Source organism: Bubalus kerabau, chromosome 14 (assembly GCF_029407905.1).
Source record: "Bubalus kerabau isolate K-KA32 ecotype Philippines breed swamp buffalo chromosome 14, PCC_UOA_SB_1v2, whole genome shotgun sequence".
NCBI classification, from domain to species: Eukaryota; Metazoa; Chordata; class Mammalia; order Artiodactyla; family Bovidae; genus Bubalus; species Bubalus kerabau.
This window is the reverse complement of record NC_073637.1, coordinates 587622-609415: the sequence shown is the minus strand read 5'-3', so window position 1 is coordinate 609415 and position 21794 is coordinate 587622. Positions and strand designations below refer to the sequence as shown.

The window sequence follows — 21794 nt, the reverse complement described above, 5'->3', positions numbered from 1 at the left end:
ACACTCAAGGAATCTGTATGCCCCCAACCAGTTCAGCCACAAACGACTCCAAAGGGGAGAGTCTAACTCTTTCTGGGGAGAGGGGTGCCCCACTCCCAGCCCGATGGTCGTTAGGTCCCCCAGCATGGCTTTTGCTCTAGGCCAAAGCTGTCCAGTGAAGTGTACTATGGACTACAAACTCAAGCTCCATATAATACCTTAAATTTTCTACTAACCACATTTAAAAACATAAAGAAGCAGATGAAATTAATTTTCAAATTATATTTTAATCCAGTAAACAAAAAGTATTATCATTTCAACATGTGATCAATATGTCACAAGTCATGGCTGGCGTGCAGGTAAGTCTGACCTTATTTTGATGACTAAATACATTCCTTTCTAAGACAAAGTGCCACTCCTAGGATGGGAAGCTAAAATGGGAACCCCTTTACCTTGGGAGTAAGCCTGTCAGGTAAAACACAAGACATCTAGTTAAATTTGGTTCTCAGTGAATAATTTTTTAGTATAAGTACATCCCAAGTATTGCAGGAGATGGACTTCTACTAAAAAAAGAAAAAAAAAGTTTTCATTGTTTCCCCAAAATTCAAATTTAACTGGGATTCGTGTATTTCTGTTTGGTAAATCCAGCCACCTAAAAAGCATGATTAGAACGGATTCCTTCTTTAGCTAAAAGAGAGTACATCAGTGGTGAGTGAACACAGCTCTCTCCCATCAGGGCCAGAGTTAACGATCACGGGAGGATGACGTGTCATCAGATGGCCAGTAGGGTTCAGAAGTGCAAACGTGTGTCTTCCTTGGCCCAGCACAGACCACAAGGTACTGGCAACCCCACAAAAGACGAGGCGATAAAGGCAGAGGAGATGAAGGCAGAGGGAGAAAACATGGCCAGTTCAGGAAGCAGCAGAAGGTGATGGTGCCCAGGAGGTCACAGGCCAGCCTGCTGGGGAGCCTTACAGTTCAAGGTGTGAAGCGCTCTTCCCAGGGTTCAGTGGTGATCACACCTGCAGGAAGGTGCACAGCTAAGCAGTAGGGGGTCACTGAAGCCCAGTGGCTACTCTGCTCCACCCTTGTTTCTTTTCCATGAAGTTTACAAAATATCTGTACATCCTGTACTCCCATGAACCTTGTACAAGACCTTGATCTTAATGCAGCATCTGCACCTTTCCAACCTGCTGTAGGATTTTCTTTACCAATCAAATTGTTCTTTATTTTTACTTTATGTACTAAGAACTCTCACAATGGGTGACGAGAGAGAAGTATCGTGTCCAACTTATTAGATATTCCTTAGTATCTTCCAAGTGAGAGTGGTGAAACATGCCCCCCAAATTCCTAAAATTCCTCAGAATTGCAGAACAGTAGTGCCTGGTTAAAGCTAAGGGGCACGGTGGGCCCAGAACCTTGGGGGAGATGTGTTTCAGGTTAATTTAGGATTGAGCATGTGTATGGCTTGGAGGAATGATTCAGAGCATCTCATACAGTAGATCAGGGTGGACCTTAAGAAACTCCAGTTTTAACCACTTCCCAGGTGATGCTAACACGGCTGGTCCAGTGATGACACTTTGAGAACCACTGACTTACACAAGGAGACAGCTTCCACAGAAACTGAAACGGCACTTTTTGAGACACTTACTCTATTTTATTCTGAGAGCTTCCTCACATGGAAAACCCAGATGCCAACTTGAAAATTAGCAGAGTAGCTCTTCCACAACTAAGGTTGTAAAGAAAAAACAATATGGAGATGCATTGGAAGGGAGAGATAGAGTCTAGTCAGGACCCATACTCCTGATGGGTGACCCAGAATTAGGAGGGGACATTACCAACTTGGTATCTTCCCTGGGAGGACATGCTGAGCACCTGAGCCCCGGTGACCTGAATGAGGAAGACAAGCCCCCATATCTTGATTTGAAACCAGCAGAGCTACGTCTGGGAGAGAGCTGGGGGCTGTGGTAAGCCAAGACCCCATGCTTCGTAGGTTAGTGCCAAACTTACTGACGCTGAATGTTGTCGGTAATGATGCTCAATGTAGCCACAGGTCACATGGGAAAGAGAATTATATACTAATTTTAGGACACGTGCCAAAGGGGCAAGGATTTCTTGAAACTTTATCCAGGGATGAAATCACTTGACATTTAAAAAAATCCTCCCTGTACCCAGCTGTCCCAGTGCTAGAAGGAGACTTTTCTGACATTCCTCACTTACCTTGCTAGCACTGCTTGCCCTGCTATGTCTCTGTGTTCCCTGTGGAACAGACATACCCAGCCCAGCCACGCCCACAACGCTCCTCCAAAATGGCTTTGCCCTCAAGGGCCTGGATTCCCACGCAATCGCCTCCTTTCCTACCATTCACGGTGGGTGGACTCAGCCGTGACTTGCATCCCCTCAAGGTGAGTCCCACTCCAGGTCAGCTCCAGCCAGAAGTACACCTGCAACTGTTGAGGTGGGGCTTACATTCAGCTGCACTGGGGGCCAGCCAGACCCACCAGCATGCCCAAAGCAAATGCAGGTCCATCTAACAGAACACCAAACTCAGCCTACACAGGAGACACCCTGGATTTCCTGTCTCTGGTGACCTGGGGGAGCTGTTCCTTTGGGCCGCCTAGGAGACACTCTACAAACATCCACTTATTCAACATGGAGACATAGTTCATCTACCTAATATTAATGCATAGAAACAAAAAGGCAAAATAAAGAGACAAAGAATCTATGCTAAATGAACAGCTAAGACATAAACTCAGAAAAAGAACTAAACAAGATGGAGATAAATAATCTACATCAAATGACTGCAAAGTAAGGGTCATAAAGATATTTACTGGATCTTCCCTGCTGGTTCATTTGTTAAGATTTTCCGGACAATGTAGGCAACAAGGGTTCAACCCGTGGTCTGGGAACTAAGATCCCAGGCTGCGGGGCAAGTAAAGCTGCATGTCACAGCTGTTGAACTCATGTACCCTAGAGCCTGTGCTCCACAAGAGAAGACAGAACGATGGGAAGCCCACGCACCAAAACTGAGTGCAGCCCCCACTCTATGCAACTAGAGAAAGCCAATGACACAGCAAGCCCCAGTGGACCCATTAAATAAACGAATAAAAGATATTGACTTCTATCAGGGGAAGCATGAAAGAACAGAGTGAGAACTCCACAAAGAGGCAATAAGTATAAAAAAGAACTGATTATAATGGAAGAATACAATAACTGACACGAAAAATACAGCAGATGAGTCAAGAGATTGGATGATTCAGAGGACAGATCAGTAAGCTGACACACAGAGCAGTGCCGGTGCACTGGGCTGACCCAGAGGCAGGGGGCGGGGCCTCAGGACGGGGAGCACATGTGCACCCATGGCGGATTCATGTCAATGTACGGCAGAACCACTACCGTACTGTAAAGTAATTAGCCTCCAATTAAAATAAATATGTATATTTTAAAAAAAGACAAAGAAATACAGAGTAGTGGAAATCACCCGATCTGAGCACCAAAAAGAAGAAAATAAGCCAAAAAATTGAGGATAGTTTAAGGCCATTTGGTGGATATCAAACATACTAACATTCACATTATAGGAATTCAAGGAGAAGAGAGAAAGATAAACTCTCCCTTGAAGAAACAATGACTGAAAATTTCCCTATATTGTTGAAGGAAACACACCCAGGTCCAAGAAGCACAGAGAGTCCAACACAGGGTAAACCAAAGGAGAAACATGCCAAGACATGTACTGATCAAACTAAGAAAAACTTAGCAAAAAGAGAAAATAGTAAAAGCAGAAAGGGAAAAGCAACAAATAACAAGGGAATCCCCATAAGTTTAACAGCTGATCTTTCTGAAGAAACGCTGCAGGCCAGAAGGGTGTGGCATGATATACTTAAAGTTATGAAAGGGAAAAACTTACCAGCAAGACTACTCCAACCAGCTACGACCTCACTCAGATTCAAAGAACTCAGTACCTTTACAAATAAGCAAAAGTTAAAAAATTCAGCACCACCAAAGTAGCTTTACAACAAATATTAAAGGATGCTCTCTAGGCAGGAAATAGAAGGGAGTGAATAGACATGGAAAAAAAACAGAATAATAAAGTAAATAATAGTATCATGCATAGCAATAATTACTTTACCTATAAATGGATAAAATGGTCCAACTGAAACACAGACTGGCTGAATGGAAACAAAAACAAGCCCCATATAAATGTTGTCCATAATACATCCACCTCAGACCTAGGGACACACACGGACTAAAACGGAGGGCCTGGAAAAAAGGTATTCCATGCAAATGGAAATCAAAAGAAAGCTGGAGTAGCAATTCTCATCTCAGATAAAATAGACTTTTAAATAAAGACTATTACAAGAGACAAGGAAAGACACTACATAATGATAAAGAGATCGATCCAGGAAGAGGATAGTGCAATAATAATACACACACATCCAACACAGGAGCACCTAAATACGTAAGACAAATACAAATAACCATAAAACAGGGAATCGACAGTAAGAAAATAATACCAGGGGACTTTACCACCCCACTTATACCAATGGACAGATCATCCACAAAGAAGATTAATATAGAAACATAAGCCTTAAATCACACATTAGACTAGATGGACCTTATTGATATCTTTAGCATATTCCATCACCAAACAGCAGAATACATTTTTTTTTTCTCAAGTGCACATGAAACACTCTCTGGAATGGATCACATCTTGGGTCATAAATCAAGCCTTGCAAAATTTAAGAAACTGAAATCACAGCAAGCATCTTTTCTGATCACACTGATACATGATTAGGGATCATTTATAGGAAAATTTGTAAAAAACACAAACACATGGAGAAATCAAACAGGTCACTGAAGAAATCAAAGAGGAAATTTAAAAATACCTAAAAACAAATGGCAATGAATAAATGACAACCCAAAACCTATGTGACGCAATAAATCAATGCTAAGAGGGAAGTTTATAGCAATACAAGAAGCCTACCTCAAGAAATGAAAAGAACATCAAATAAACAACCTAATCTAACACCTAAAGAACCTAGAAAAAGAGGAAAATGGCCACAAACCCTCCAAAGTTAGCAGAAGGAAAGAAATCATAAAGATCAGAGCAGAAATAAATGGAAATGAAGGAAACACGAGCAAAGATGAATAAAACAATAAGATACGTCTTGGAGAACATAAACAAACTTGACAAATCATTAGCTGGACTCATCAAGAAAAACAAGGAGAAGACTCAAAGCAACTTGAAATGAAAAAGGAGATGTTACAACAGACCACAAAAAAAGACAAAGGGTCATAAGAGACAATTAGAAATAACTGCATGACAAGAAAATGGATATCCTGGAACAAAAGGACAAATTCTTAGAAAAGTACAATCTTCTAAAGACTGAACCAGGAACAAATAGAAAATATGAATAAATCAAGCACAATAATTGAAATATTATTTAAATTAAAATAAATTAAATATTAATTTAAATAAATTAATTCAATAGTTAATTTAATCAATATAATAGATTACTTTATAATATTAATATAATACATAATTTAATATTTAATGATTAAATTAATTCAATAATTTAATTTAATAATTTCCATTATTAAATTAAAAAATATTCAATTATTCAAGGACAAAGGAATCGTCCCATTGGGACAATCTGGTATCCATGTGGGAAGGTAAGTTGGATCCCTACCTCACAAAACACCACCAAACCAATTAGACACATATTAAAAACCAACAATTGAAGGAAAAACTTTACAAAATTTGGAACAATTTTTGATGAGGGAATATCTTTTCTTTAAATTGAGGTATTGTTGATTTATAATAATTTGTTTGTTTAAGGTGTACAGCAAAGTGATTCAGTGATTCAGCCTCTCAGGTGCTTCCTTGGACAAAATGCATTCCCTTTGGGAGGTCCCTGGGCCATGCCCTCAGAACAGCTGCTGCTGCTAAGTTGCTTCAGTCATGTCGGACTCTGTGTGACCCCATAGACCCACCAGGCTCCCCTGTCCCTGGGATTCTCCAGGCAAGAACACTGGAGTGGGTTGCCATTTCCTTCTCCAATGCATGAAAGAGAAACGTGAAAGGGAAGTCGCTCAGTCCTGTCCGACTCTCCGCGACCCAATGGACTGCAGCCTACAAGGCTCCTCTGCCCATGGGACTTTCCAGGCAAGAGTGCTGGAGTGGGTTGCCATTGCCTTCTCTGTCAGAACAGCTAAGAATCCTGAATAGGCAAAGCAGCAAGCATATGGTGGTGCTTGTGGGGGGTTTTTAGACTGAATAAATTATTCTAACAATATAAGAAACTGGAGAAGGCAATGGCACCCCACTCCAGTGTTCTTGCCTGGAGAATCCCAGGGACAGGGGAGCCTGGTGGGCTGCCGTCTATGGGGTCGCACAGAGTCAGACACGACTGAAGTGACTTGGCAGTAGCAGTGGTAGCAATACAAGAAACAAGTCCAGAGGTTAAGAGAGGATCTCCAAACCTACCTTCAAACAGGAGGTCTTGCTCCCTTGAATGTGGGTGTGTGAAACAGCGCTTGGGAAAGGAAGAGGTGTGTCATGAATATTTTGTCTGCAGAGGACAAAGCGGTGTGTAGAGAGGATGTGCAGGCACGTCCCAGGACACTGAGCACACGGACACATGGACTGGACTCTCAGCTCTGCTCTGGGGGCATCACACTCTCTCTACCCCGGACACAGGGTGAGCAGCTCGCACGTATCCTGGAGAGTATGGTCACATGACCTGGACCTGGCCAATCGGTGTGTTCCATCCTCCCTGGCCACCGTGAGTGGCTCAGGACTGGGGCGGTGACCAATCAGGGCCCAGGGCCGGGCCTCACACTGGAATCAAGGGAAGAGGAGGGCTGGTTCTGCCGGAAGGGGTGAGGCCGGGTGAGGTCAGGCTACAGCCGTGGGAGGGGAGTGAGTTCAGCCTGGGGCAGTTGGTGGCCTTCCTGCGCCCGTCAGGGCAGAGCCGCCGGCCTGATAAGGAGGGCGCTGCTGAGCCCGGGGGTTGAGAGCGCCGGTTCCTGCTGTGGTCCCGGAGCTCCCCTGAGACCGGAGGGAGGCCATCTGCCCGTGAGTCCTCTCCTGCTTGTCTGTCAGCTTGTTTGAACCACACTGGATTTTCTGTCCAGCTGGCTACGTGGAGACCCTGGAAATGCTCCTATGTGAATTTTGGCTGGCTTCAGGGAAGAAATGCCAGATGACACTGGGAGACTCCAGTTTAATCTGGATTCAGGTCATGTCTCTTGAAAGTGAAGTGAAAGTCCCTCAGTCGTGTCTAACTCTTGGCAACCCCATGGGCTATACAGTCCATGGAATTCTGCAGGCCAGAATACTGGAGTGGGTAGCCTTTCCCTTCTCCAGGGGATCTTCCCAGTCCAGGGATTGAACCCAGGTTTCCTGCAATGCAGGAAGATTCTTTACCAGTTGAGCCCCAAGAGAAGTCCAAGAATACTGAAGTGGGTAGCCTGTCCCTTCTGTAGCGGCTCAGCGTTCCCAGCCCAGGAATCAAACCAGGGTCTCCTCATGGCAGGAGGATTCGTTACCAGCTGAGCTATCAGGGAAGCCCAGTATCTCTTAAGGCCAGCTATTCATTGATATCTCTTAAGGCCAGCTATTCATTGATATCTCTTAAGGCCAGATATTAATTGTAGGATTAATTAATTGTAGACCCTAATTAGTCTTCATGGGATTAAGCTGGCAACCTGCTAAGGTAGAAATTGATGTCCTTTATCTAGAGGACAAAACGGGGGCTCACAGAAGTGGGTAACACAGCTACAGTAAGGAAGTGTGTACCTAGACAAACCCCCCAGATCTTCTGTTAGACCTCAGGGAAGCCATGTGGTGTGGCTTGTCCATGTGACGGGGGCTAAGGCACCCAGCCCACACTGGATACTGTGGGGACCTGACTTGGTAACTGCCTTCTGGCAGCTCTGAGACTCACAAAAGCAATTTGCACTGAAGAGAGGAGGGACACCTCTCTTCATCCCCCCCACCACACCCTCCGGGTACTCCCACACCCTGCCCCCTTTCTCTTTCTTTGTAAGGGAATAAGTGTCACGCTCATGTGACCACATTGGCTGTCCACTGTTCACGAGCTACCACCTGGAGCTGCTACCGGAGAGGCCAAGAGCCTTTGCCCCTGAGTACCTCTCTTTGCTTTGCACTGTGGGGGCCCTCCTCCACACCTGCACACCAGAGGCCGTTTCTGAGGCATGCAGGGACCCTCCTTCAGTTTGCAACAGGTTGCATCCATCGCTGTCCTTTCAGTGCTTCCCTTGACACTCAGCTCCTGAGCTCCTTTGTCTGCATTGCGGCCCACCTGGCTGCCACGGGAGGGACAGAGCTGACCATGAATCCAAAGCTCAGATCTGACAGGCAGGAATCTGTGTATAAAGGGCCTGATTAATCATGCTGTAGAGGCTGTAGTGGGCTCCAGGGATCCGTAACCAGGGCTTGGGCCAAAGTGACTCCACAGCTGTTTTAATGCCTGGGGAGGGTTCTGGCTACATTGGGGGTGGGGTGAGTCTCCTGAGGTTCTGAAGGCCCACTGTGCAGGTTCACGGCACACAGAGAAGAGAAGGCGGAGTCCTTTCCTGGAGCTGGTGGGCTGCGGGCACAGCCATGGATGACCAGGAGTCTGCATCTCACTAGGGGCCGAGGCTGGCGCTGAGGGAATCCTCAGTGAGGATTTTTTTCCTTAAAAGCCATCCTAAGTGACTTCAGCTCCATTGCTTTTTTGCCAAAAACATACAATGATCCCAAGAGCTTTGTACACTCCAAGGGTGGTGACTGGACGTGGAGCCCAGCACAGACCCAAGTCAGTCCTGCCCTGAGTCCCACGGGCCGGCCACACCCTCCCCCTTCCTTGGCCTGGCTTTCTTCTGCCAGGACCCCCAGAATGGTGGAAAGGCAAGTGTGGCCTCAAGCTGAGGGGCCCAGCCTGGGCTCCAAGCCCCTGGGGGTCTCCTTGGGACGTCTGGTGGACCTAGTTCCCCCTGCCGTGGGGCAGCTCTCTCTCGGGGACTGTCGTGTTTCTTTGCTTTCTGTTGTGATGGGGCACCCCAGTTATCTCGGGGCGATGGGAAGTCTGTTGGTGTTACATGCTCCCGCCTTAGATGGGGAAACGTTATTGCTGCATTGACGCTGCTCACTCGATACTGGGAATCTGTTAAACACAAATGGCAAGGGGAACAGAGCAAAACAGAGAAAAAAATGGAGAGTTGCTGGGTTGCCTCAAGTCTCACCTGTGATTAAGAGTGTGTACAGCCTGCACGTGAACCCGGGTTCCCACACCTGCCAGCTACCAGGTGCAGGTGCTGATTTTAGACCCCCAGCTTCACTAAGGAGTCATTGACAGATACAGTTTGTGTGTATTTCAAGTCTACATTGTGATGACTTGATGCCCATAGACGTCGTGGAATGATTGCCCCACATACGCATCGCCTCACATGATTAACTCTGTGTGTGTGTGTGCCTTTTATGTTATTCTTATAATCCATGAACACAATACAGATAGCTCTCCATTTTTTTAGATCTTATTTATCTTAGAAGTTTATAGTTTGCTGTATGTCTTGCACATGTTTAATTAGATAACTTGATATTTTCAGTGCCATTATAAATTCCTAATAGAGATAGAATTGACTTTTCTATATCCCCTTGGTAAATCCACTTACTTCAAATCATTCTAATTGTATTTTTTTATGTATACACAATTATGTCTGCAAATAAGTTCTTTTTTTCCCCTTTGCAACTGTGATAACCCTTTCCTTTTTCTTGACTTATTGTATGGACTAGGATCTCCAGTACAGTGGTGAACAGAAGTAGTGAGAATAAGTATCCTTGTCTCTGTCCAATTATCAGAGGAAAAGCTTTCACTATTTCACCATCACACAGGATATTAGCTTTTTTGTAGATATTTTTATCAAAATATGTAAATTCTTCTCTGTTAGTTTACTAAGCAGTTTTTTCTTAGTCATGAGCTAAAATTATTACATTAAAAATTCTTAAGTTTATCTTCTGCAGATTTTGAAACAGGTGATTTTTCTTTTATGTGGTGATTTAACTTTTAAAAATTTTGTGATTCTAAAACAACCCCAACCTGATCTCAATGTATTCTCCTTCAGTTGGACTTTATTTCTTAGTGTTTTATTTAGGATTATTTCATCTATACTCAGAGTCTGTAATTTTACTTTCTTGTACTTCTTCCTGGTTGGATTTAGTATCAAGGTTATGCTAGTCTTATAAAACAAGGTTGGAGAGTGTTCCTTGTTTACTGCAAGAATTCCTGTGAGATGACTGTTTTCTTCCCTAGAATTTTGGAAGAGTTGATTGGCAAAACCAGTTGGTTTCATTGTGGGGAGGCTTTTAATTTCAGATGTAATTTTTTTCATGCAAATAAAATTTTCTCATATTGTATGTCTTCTTGGGTCTATTTCAGTAAAGCATTTCCCCCCTGCTAGGAATTTATTGAGATGAGCAGACTCTCCAATTAGTAAGTGAACTGTGGTTCATAATATCTTTCTTATCTGCAAGATGTGTTGTCTCCCCTTTTAAAAATCCTTGATGCTGGTGATTTGTGCTTTGTCTCTTTTTCTTAATAAGTCTTTCTAGGGGTTTATCAGTTTTATCATTCCTTTCAAAGTGCCAACTTTTGGCTTTCTTTTTAAAGAAACTTCATATTTGCTTTCTGTTTCCTTGTTTTCTGCTCTTTTTTTTTTTTTTTTTTCCCATCTGCCTTGTGTTTCATTCGCTATGGTGTTTTTTCTGGTTTCTTGGGAGAGAGGCTTAATTGATTTTTAGCCTTCCTTCTTTTCCAGTATACGTGTTTAAGGCTTTAAGTTACCCTCTAAACATAGTTCGCTGCATCCCACAAGTTTGAATAAGCCAGATTTTCATTATCTTTTAAGGAAAAGTATTTTCTAATTTTCATTGTGTTTTTTAAAATTATTAATCAGGAAATTCTTCAAGCAGTATGTCATTTAACTTCGGAATGTTTGGGGAGGTTTTTCTAGTGACCCTTTTTTGATTTCTAGCTTAATTCCATGAAGAGCCCTGTCTTCGTCTTTTTGGGCTACTGTTATAAATCCCGTAGACTAGCTGATAAACAACAGAAAGTTGTTTCTTGTAGGCCTGGAGGCTGGGGAGTCCCAAGATCACCAGCAGGTGCCTCGTCTGGTGAGGCCTGTTTCCTGGTTCCTAGACTGCCTGCTTCTTCTCCCTGTTCTCGCAGCACAGGAGCCCATTCCCCCCTGGCCTGACCCCTCCCAGAGTGCCTGCCTCCTAGGATCATCACCACCTGCCGGGTGAAGTTTGAGGGCCCATAAACCGTCAGCCCGTTGCAGTCCCTAAGTATACCCTGCATTATTTCAGTCCTTTGAAATAATTTGAGCTTTCCTAATGGCCCAATATATATTCTTTTTGTTATATGTTCGTTGGGCTCTTGAAAATAATATGTATCAGTGGGATGCAATGTTCCATGTGTATCAGTCAGATCAGGCTTGTCACTCATGTAATTCAGATTCCAGTAGCCACGTTGAGTAAAAGCAGAAGTAGGTGAAATTACCTGTAATATATTTTATTTTAGCACACATAAAATATCATTTCAGTGTGTAATCAACATGATAAAACCTAATGAAATAGTTCACATTCTTTTTTTCATGCTAAGTCTTTAAAATCCAGTGTGTGTTTCAGGCTTGCAGCGCATCTCATTGTAGAGCCAGCCGCATTTCAGGTACTTCATGGCTGCAGGTGACTACATACCAGGGGGCCGTTCCATGAGAGATGTGTCTTTAACGTCTCCCACTGGGATTATGAGCTCGGCTGTTACTCCTTTTCTATTTCTGTCAGTTTTTATGTATTGATATTTTGAGGTTATGTTATTAGGTACATTCAAATTTAGAATCCTCATCTTCTTGCTAGACTGAACTTGTGTCAGTATGAGATGCTCCTTTTTATCACTAATAATGCTTCTTTCTTTAGACACTATTTGACAGTGATATTGCCACATCAGTTTTCTGTCCTTGTTGGCCTAGGTATCTTTTAGGTTCACCTGTCTAAAAGATATTCCATCTTAACATGTAGCTCTGTGAATAGTGTGTAGTTTTCATTGGAATCAGTTTGACACTTTATCTTTTAATGAGAGTATTTGCTCTGTTTATAAGGTTGATATTCAGTGTGTAGACACCATGCTGCTGTGTGTTTTCTGTTTGTCCCACCTAGTCTGTGTTCTTTGCTCTTGCCTTCTTTTAAAGCTATGAAGTGTTTCTCTAGTTCTGTGCTCCTCTGTCAGGTTGTTAGGCGCGCATTTGCAGACACAGCATGTGTTTTACACTCAAGACTAACTTAGTACTTTTACTGCCTCCCTGACTCGACTGTTTCCTCCTGTCACTGTTACACTTTGAACTGTTAGATATATATTTGGCGTTAACATCATTGTTTTGTAGAGTTAATATTTACCCTCACAGTTACCTCGTTGTTGGTCTCTACTTGTTTTTTGTATTTCCGTCAGAGACTACTTTTCTTTTTCCCAAAGCACTGCCTGAGTATTTTTTTAGTGCATGTGTGTGGGTGATGAGTTGTCTCATTTCCATTTGCCCTCAAAGTCTCTATTTTGCTTTCACTTTCGAAGAGTATTTTTGTTGAGTATAGAATTCCAGGTTGGTGGTTATTTGTTTTTCAGCATTTTACAGATGTCAGTCCATTATCTTCTGACTTCCTTGTTCTTGGAAAGTCAGCTCTCAGTGTTGCTGTGCCACTAAAAGCCACACTTTTTTTCCTCTGAGCACTTGAACATGCTCTTCTTGCCTTAGGCACCTGCAGAGCTGCTGAAACCAATGTGTGGTTTCATTTTTGAGTCAGTGGTCTGATTCTTGAACCAACTCTTGCCACTGTCCCTGTCAGCCAGTTGAGTCGCTCAGTGTCTGACCCATTGCGACCCCATGGACTGCAGCACACCAGGCTTCTCTGTCCATCACCAACTCCCCGAGCTTGCTCAGGCTCATGACCATCGAGTCATTGATGCCATCCAACCAGCTCATCCTCTGTCGTCCCCTTCTCCTCCTGCCTTCAGTCTTCCCCAGCATCAGGTTCTTTTCTAATGAGTCAGTCCTTCACATCAGGTGGCCAAAGTATTGGAGCTTCGGCATCAGTCTTTGCAGTGAATATTCAGGTCTGATTTGCTTTAGGAGTGACTTGTTGGATCTCCTGGCAGTCCACGGGGCTCTCAAGAGTCTTCTCCAACTCCCCAGTTCAGAAGCATCGATTCTTTGGCGTTCAGCCTTCTTCATGGGCCAACTCTCACATCCATACATGACTACTGGAAAAACCATAGCTTTGACTAAATGACCTTTGTCGGCAAAATAATGTCTCTGCTTTTTAATATGCTGTCTAGGTTTGTCATAGCTTTCCTTCCAAGGAGCAAGCATCTTCTAATTTTACTGTCTACAGTAATTTTGGAGCCCCCAAAATAAAGTCTGTCACTGTTTCCATTGTTGCCCCATTTATTTGCCACGTAGTGATGGGGCCGGATGCCATGATCTTCATTTTTTTGAATGTTGAGTTTTGCCAGCTTTTTTACTCTCCTCTTTCACTTTCATCAAGAGGGTCTTTCGTTTCAACCCCTGGAGGCATTTCTTATTCCCCTTTCTCTTTTCTCCACCATGAGAGTCCCCATTTATACTTTTTAACAACGTAGTTTAACAAGGGGCTCCTTCACTATATTCTATCCTTTTTTTCTCTCTTATATATATTTTTTACCTGACCCATCTTTCAGTTCACTGATCATCTCTTCAGCTATGTCCAATGTGATGTTAAGGCCAGAGACTGAGTTCTTAAATTCAGTCACTGTTATTGTAAAGTTCGAGAGTCGGTTTTGATTCTCAGAAATTTTTCCTTTTGTCAAGTATATTTTTCAACAGGTGACATTTGCATCTGATACCTCTAGCATACCTCTGATATGCTGATATACATCTGATACCTCTGGATCTGGTTCAGTTTTTTTTTTCTCTTGGTCCTGTTTGTTGTTACACCCTCTTTGGTTTTTTGATTGCATGTTGGACATTATGTTTGGAAAACCCTAGAGGTTCTGAGTGATGCTGTCTTCGCCAGAGTCTCCTCTGACACAGACCTCCAGTGGGGACAGAGCTGTCTGTTCACTCAGGGCCTGATGGACTTGAGGCTGGGGGTTCCTTGTAAGCTCAGTCTCAGCAGCCTTCACCCACCTTTCCCCCTGAGCCCAGGGAGGAGCTTTCCCGCGTCTCCATCTGGAAGCCTGGGCTGCCTCCCAGGGCCGCCCTCTTCTCAGCAGGTCCTGAAGCCCACCATCTGTCTCCTGAGCACCACAAGGTGACAGATAGTGCTCAACCAGTTTGGGCAGAGTGTTGGGTCCATTTTCTGACATCCGAACTGATTCACTAGGCCTGCACTCAAATTTTTGTCTTCCCAGCCCAAGGAACCGTCCAGAGCTGTGTTATCCAGTCCCCTCCGCTTGACTTTTTTCCTGCCTTTTCTTCGCAGAGTCGGCTTTGTTCAGATGGCCCGAGGGAAGGAGCGGGCCTCTCAGTCTTCAGCTCCCTCACTGGGCTTCCCTTTTGTTTGAAATCTTGGATTGTGGCTGCCTAAGGACCTCTTTTTAAACTGTGTTTAGCTTTTCTAGTTCTCGGTAGGCTGATCTACAAGCTGCTTGCATCTGTCACTGGAAGTGGGGACACCCTGGGTGTATTCTGTCATCTGAAGCCACATGTAACAGTCACAGTACTTGTATTGATCAACTTTGATACTGGGGAAAACAAGAACCAGGTGTCCTTGCGTAGTACCTACGGTTGTGTTTCTGGTCAGAATCCCCAGCTTGCCCGGGCTGTTTCAGTGCCACGTGAACTTGGGAAGGAGGTGGAGCAAGCAGCCCACACGGCCTGGACACAGAGGAGCCGGTCTCCCCTCTGCCCTTGCCCCTGCCGGCCCAGGGCAGGCCTTGCGATGACGGGCTGCTGGTGGTGGAGGCCAAGGCTGAGGAGGGAGGGGTTACGTGACCTGTATTCTGTGACATGGTCACATGTGGGTTTTCTATTTCAGTTTGGAAAAATGACTGCTTTTAGTCTTCCCTCCAGTTTCACTTTAAGGTGGAAAATGAAGATTTTATTCTTAAAGTTGAGCACAGTGATTTTACAGTCTTTTTGAAAGCAACAGTTGAGGTTTTAAAAACACATCTCAGAGAACTCCAGTAGATAAAGCCAAAAAAAGAGAACGTGTTCAGGGTGAACTGCAGGCGGGACCCCAAACTGTACTCTGTCTCTCCCAGAGTGTGTAATTCGTGAGGTGGGTGGATATAGGACCCCAAGCACCCTGGGGACCGAGGTCCTCAAATGACAGCAGAGGTCCAGGCTGAGCCAGGAGCAAGTGGCCTGTGCTCTGGCTAGTGGAGAGCCGCGAGGGTGGGAGTGGGGCCAGGAGAGGGGTGGGAGACTCAGGGGCGGAGGGTGGTGCAGCACCTGGTGGGCTCTGGGAGGCGCTGGCTGTCGCGGCTCGAGGCAGGGACACCCCTGAACCTCCACCTTGCAGCCCCCACGGGGCAGAGTCGTCTGACAGCCCAGGGTCGAAGTTAAAAGGGTGAGTTCACAGCAGGTTGAATGAACCCCTGTACCCACTGTGGGTTCATTTTAAGTGCCTGGAGCGAGGTTGGTCAAGCCCTTGCTGAGCTCGAGGGAGGGAGTCAGTCAGGGAGGACCGAGCTCAGGGTGAGAGTGAGGGGCAGCTAGCGTGGTGAGTCCTCCTCAGCCGGGTGGGTTCTGGGGACGCCCTTGAGTTCATGGGTGCCCTTTCAGTAGCCTCACTGGAGGCTTGTTTGGGGCTTAAAGGGGGGCAGAAGCCCACTTAGAAGATGTGCTCATTCCCAGGGGTGGTGGTTTCTGAAGGAGTTCATACTGGTCGGTTCGACTGTGACTCAGTACCTTGCAGGGTCATGTTTGACTGGGGGCCTGAGCCACGGGCACGGCCTTCCTTCTCCCGCACCCCACACTCACCTGTCGTCTTTTTGGCAGCCCGTCCCCCCTCTCTGCACCCTTGACGGTGGGCCTGAGCCCAGCCCCCCTGTTACCACAGAGCCCCTTGTGACTGAGTGGGTTCCGGTTCCGGGCTCCTAGGAAACGTGCTGGAGGCAGAGCCTTCATGCCATTTCTCCTTGAGACAGTGGTGCTAGTGGTCATAGTGTGAGAGCAGCGGGCATAGTGTGGGAGCGGTGTGTGTGAGAGTGGTGTGTGAGAGCAGTGTGTGTGAGAGCGGTGGTCATAGTGTGAATAGCAGTGGTTGTAGTGTGAGATTGGTGGTTATAGCTCAGGAGCAGAGGTATCCTGCCGTGAAACAGCAGTTGCCCCCGAGTGGAGGGCTGACCCCATCCGCGAGGATGGGTTGCAGCAGGGCCCGCCTGTGGGCGCTTTTTCAGTGCTGCAACCCCAAGGCAAAGGCCAAGACAAGGAAGAACTTGGCCTCGGCCCAAGTCCTGTAAGGAGAGTGGCCTGAGGGGATGTCAGGATGCATTTAACAGGAGGCTTCCTGTGTGCTGTTTTAGATCTGTCAGGAATTCTCTGCTCCTTATTAATTCCTGAATACTCAGGAATTAAGAGGAGAGGCAAGCCTCTCCCGCGGGCTGAAGAATCCAGGCATTTCCTTCATTAATTTTTCTATACAGTGATAAGTACCCTCTTCCTTCTTGTGAACCATACGGTAAAAGTGACTGCTTACAACTCTTTCTCTCTTTAATATGGATCGCCTATGTTTTGTAAGTCTGGAATTTTAATTTTTATCTTTGCTGAGAATAACTACCTTGTAAGACAGTATATATTTCCACATCATGTTGATTAAAACACCTTTGTTCCATCAGAGCTCTGGTCCCCGTGTCTTTCTTTCTCTCTCTCTCTCTCTCTTTTTCAGGCTGATCCCTTGGAGCTCTGCAAAGGCTCTCTGAGTTCACTTTCCTGCCCGGGCTTCTAAGACCCTCTCAAGAAGGCACTCTGTGTGTTCACTCCATTGAGAGGGCACCTGAGGCCTCCGTGAACAGAGCAAGTCCCGTGTCGGGGGCTTTATTGGCTTTCTGCATAAGCCAAGGACTATCAGCCTCTTTCTGTCCCTTACCTTCTTATCGTCAACTCCAGACCACCAAGTTCTGGTCCATTAAAGGACCTCAACAAGTGGCACCCAGAACAGGGACTTGGTACACGTAGGCAGATTCTTGGACGGAGTGACCACAGGGCCTATTGAGGCCAGTAAGTACTAAGACATGGGTAAAAAGGCTGGAAAGCCCCATCACTTTTCTACTTTACTTCATCACTTATTTAAAGTTCAGGGATCTAAGGAAATGCATGCTGATTTTTTAGCTAGATTAGAAACTGCTATTTCCCGTAGTGTATTTGGAGAAGCCAAAAGGCAACTAGAGAAATTATTTGCTTTACAACTCTCTCTCTCTTTAATATGGATCGCCTATGTTTTGTAAGTCTGGAATTTTAATCTTTATCTTTGCTGAGAATAACTACCTTGTAAGACAGTATATATGCCCACACCATGTTGATTAAAACGCCTTTAATTACTTGCAAATTACTTGCATTATGTGATAATGCAAATCAGGGATGTCAAAAAGCTATAGCTCCAATTCATGAGAAAGGGACTATTGATTATTTCAAGGCTTGTCGCAATCTAGGATTAGAAACTCAAAAGATGCAAACGGTAGCTGAAACAATAGCTGCTGCCTTAAGAAAGGGAAATAAAGGATGCTTTACATGTGGAAATAAGAACCATTTAAAAAGGGATGGCCCTAAGAAAGCTTAAAAAAAAAAGAAAAGAAAAATATATAAAGATAAAAGACCTCCAAAAATCTGCCCTCGCTACAGTAGAGGAATGCATTGGGCTAAAGATTGTAAGTCTAAATCTGGCATTGAAAGGAAACCTATTCCAGAAAACTGCAAGCAGGGACCCCCCAGGTCCCCTTCAGCAAAAACCTGAGACAAATTCCATCTTTTACCTGAAACCCTCAACATCTGGCAGTGTTGCCATCGATATACCAGCTTTGGTTTTAGATACTATGAAGTTAACGAGCTCTACTTAAATTCAAATTCACGTGAACTGAAAAATATTAAATATATATAATTATTTAAATATGAATATAATTTAAATATAATTGTTTGCTAATCTAATTAAGACATGTATTAAGTCATCAACATTATATAATACTTTTCTTATGCCTAGGTTTAAGGTAAACTAAATTTGTCAACAAAAAGGTAACTCTTTATATATATATATCTATATATAGATATATATATATAGATATATATATGTATGAGATAAAAACTTTTGGATAAACTGTTAAAAGTAATTATAGTTTTAATAGAATAATCTATTATTATAATCTGTTATTGTAATCTAAAATAGTCTCTTAGGATTAGAATAACTTAAATTTCTAGAGTTGTACTAAAACTAAATAATAAAAGTTTATTAAACAGCTAGGTCATTTCCAAATAAAATAAGATTTTAAAACATTAATTACTAAACATTAAATTCCTCTTACAAAAAGTTTTTCTTACAGAAAAACTAAAGAGATTTTAAACTATTAATAAATATATTTTATAATGTATAATATATTGATATATATAAATATAAATATATTCACCAATCTATAAAATGCTAATATACAAGACACTTCATAGTTGCTAAGGAAAAGTGAGATATATGCTTTTAATAAAAAGATATAAGATATGACATACTGAGATATACATCTCACCTTTTCCCTGGGGGCCACTGCTCATTTAACAAACAATACAATTATTAAAATAACTTGGAAGAATGACGAGCCTATTTGGACAGAGCAGTGGCCCCTCACGAAAGAGAAATTACAGGCGGCTAAGGAACTTATAGATGCACAACTAGATTTAAAACATATTGAAGAATCTTGTTCTCCTTGGAACTCTCCTATTTTTGTCATAAAAAAAAAAAAAATCTAACAAATGGCGTCTCCTAACAGACCTTAGAAAAGTTAGTGCATCTGTGAAGCCTATGGGTGCATTGCAACCAGGACAAGATTGCTTTTTTAATATACCTTTACACCCTTTAGACCAATAGAGATTCGCTTTCTCTCTCTCTCTTCTCCTAATCATATTAGACCTCATAAACGGTACCAATAGACTGTACTGCCACAAGAGATGATGAATTCTCCCACCATGTGTCAGTACTACGTAGCCAAAACCCTTGAGCCTGTGAGAAAGCAATTTCCTAACTTTCTTGTTATTCACTATATGGATGATATATTGTTTTCGGCTCCATCTATCTTAAACACTGAACACATGTTTGATGTAGCTCAACTATGCTTTAAAAACTCTAGATTAATCATTGCCCCTGAAAAAATTCAAACCTCTACACCTTACTATTACTTGGGGTTCGTTGTTAATAGGCAACACATTACTCCCGAACTAACTCAGATCCGTGCTGATAAATTATCAACCTTAAATGATTTTCAAAAGCTCTTAGGTGATATTAATTGGATTAGACCTTCTTTAGGCATTGCTAATTATCAACTGAATAGTCTATTTAGTACTTTAAAAGGAGATCCTGATTTAAATAGCCCTCATTCACTTTCTCAAGAGGCACGAGAAGAACTCTGTTTGGTGCAAAATAAATTACAAAAACAATTTCTTACTCGCATCAAAATAGATTTACCTCTAGAATTGTTTATACTCCCCTCTAATTCTCCCACAGGACTTATTGCCCAACAAGAACACCCAGTAAAATGGATCTATACCCGTTTTATGGAAATAAAGTCACTTACACCCGACCTTGATTTAATTGCTCTAATCGTTATCAGTGGAAGAATTAGGACTAAAACTCTTAATTGGCTCCGATCCTCATAAAATTGTAATACCTATCAATAAATACATATTACAGGTATTCCTTATAATCCACAGACACAAGACATAGTCAAAACAAATACATCACACACTAAAGTTACAAATAAAAAAAATTTTAAAAGGGGAATACACAGGTACACTACTGTCTTCCTTATCTAAAGCAGACTTTACTAGGTTCTAACATTTTCTAAACCTATAACTATTGTTACTACAGCTTTATTTGTTTTAAATTTTTTAACCTCTTCTTAAGATTCGACCCAAGGGGGGCCCCAGCATTCAAAATGGAGATGAAATAAGAACCCCAGGAAGAAGAAATTCCAATACGGGCCATGTCTGCTCCAAAAATCTCCAGAAAGCACCACCCTCGGCGGCATCACCCCGATGATCTCCTCACTTGGAGACAAATAAAAGCCCTACTAATCAAGCTGAAAATTTGGTCTCTCAACAAGGGTTGCCTCCGAGTCCTGAATACATTCTCCTGGCAATGCTCAGTCTTTTGGCCTGTGCCTCCCCCTGCTCAAGCTCAGACTAACACCCAACCCCCCTCTATTACAGGTGGTCGAATGGACAGAGAGGACCAATCATTTCAACTAATGACTCTATACATATGCTTTCTCCCCTAGTACATGAAAGGGCCTTCACACCCTGGGCAGGAAAGAAAACTAATTAATATTTCTTTAGGCTATGAAGTCCTTCCCTTGTGCATGGGCCCAGCAAAATTGTGCATAAACGTCAGCTGACAAATTTGGGCTGACAAACTTGGGCTTTCGTCCTGCCTCCAAAAGAAGACTTTCAGACACTGCTTGGATTATTTACTGCCCTTTCTTCATCTGTAAACCATGTTTATACTACTGAAACTTTAGGGAAAGAGTTAGGGAAAGAACAAAGAACTTTATGCAAAGGGTTTACGTATAAAAACTTTACTTATACTCCCATTCCTTGGGACAAATGTCAAACCAAATCAAGAAAATCAATGTTTGTGGCTAATCATACAATTGTTGATTGGGGGCCCCATGGTATGTGGTTATCTGACTGCTCAGATGATATTAACAACACTGTGTGTGATATGGAAGGTCACTGACACTATGATGGAACATTACTATGACAAACGACTTCTTGAGTGGCTTGACCGTGGATTAGCCCCACCTCCTCCTAAGATCATCCTCGATAAACAGAGTGGGTCTGAACAATGGGCCATTTGGAAACTTGCTGCGAGCATCAGAGCACCGAAGAACTTGGAACTTGGACCGGACATTTCATAGGGACCAGTCGTCATAGTAACTATTTCTTTTGCTACAGTCAGTCATATTTTATACAGGCCTGTGTCCCACTTCCTTTTGTTATAGCCATAGAAAATTTACAATTTAATAAGACTTTTACGTTCTGTAACTTGTATTAATTGCAAACTATATACTTGTATTAACTCCTCTATTTCTTTAAGCTTTTTGTGTTATTCCTGTTCACGTCAATCATAGTGCCTACAACTGGGAACAAATCAAATTTCATTTACAAAATATACGTGATAATACCTCTCTGAATGTACAATTACTATAAAAGAAAATCTTTAAAACCTTTTCTAAAAATCTGCCCTCTTCCCCTAATTTGGAAACCTTAGCTGAACAAATTACCTGGGCTAGACCCACGAGGATGGTTTCAAAGTATTACCCACAGTATCGGGTCTGGAACTGTAGCTTTGGTGATTGTCTTGATAATTATATTTGTTGTTTACCATCGCCTTTCTATAAGGTTGGTTAATACTAACCAAACTCATTTGGTCAAGACCTTTTTTTTACAAATTTAATAAAATAGAGGGAATTGTCAGGAAGCATTTAACAAGAGGCTTCCTGTGTGCTGTTTTGGATCTGTCAGGAATTCTCTGCTCCTTATTAATTCCTGAAGAGGAGAGGCAAGCCTCTCCCGCGGGCTGA

At 43.1% G+C, this 21794-nt stretch overlaps 2 long non-coding RNA genes across 2 annotated transcripts; one reads left to right on the top strand and one right to left on the bottom strand.

Moving 5' to 3' along the window:
* Positions 1–250: 250 nt before the first annotated feature.
* Positions 251–6739, bottom strand: LOC129626436 (uncharacterized). The gene is made up of 2 exons (XR_008701954.1): positions 6464–6739; positions 251–1001 (listed from the first exon to the last, which is right to left on the bottom strand). It is a non-coding gene; the product is annotated as an uncharacterized LOC129626436 (long non-coding RNA).
* Positions 6740–6909: 170 nt separating this feature from the next.
* On the top strand, positions 6910–20361 carry LOC129626437 (uncharacterized). The gene is made up of 2 exons (XR_008701955.1): positions 6910–7054; positions 20117–20361. It is a non-coding gene; the product is annotated as an uncharacterized LOC129626437 (long non-coding RNA).
* Positions 20362–21794: the final 1433 nt, after the last annotated feature.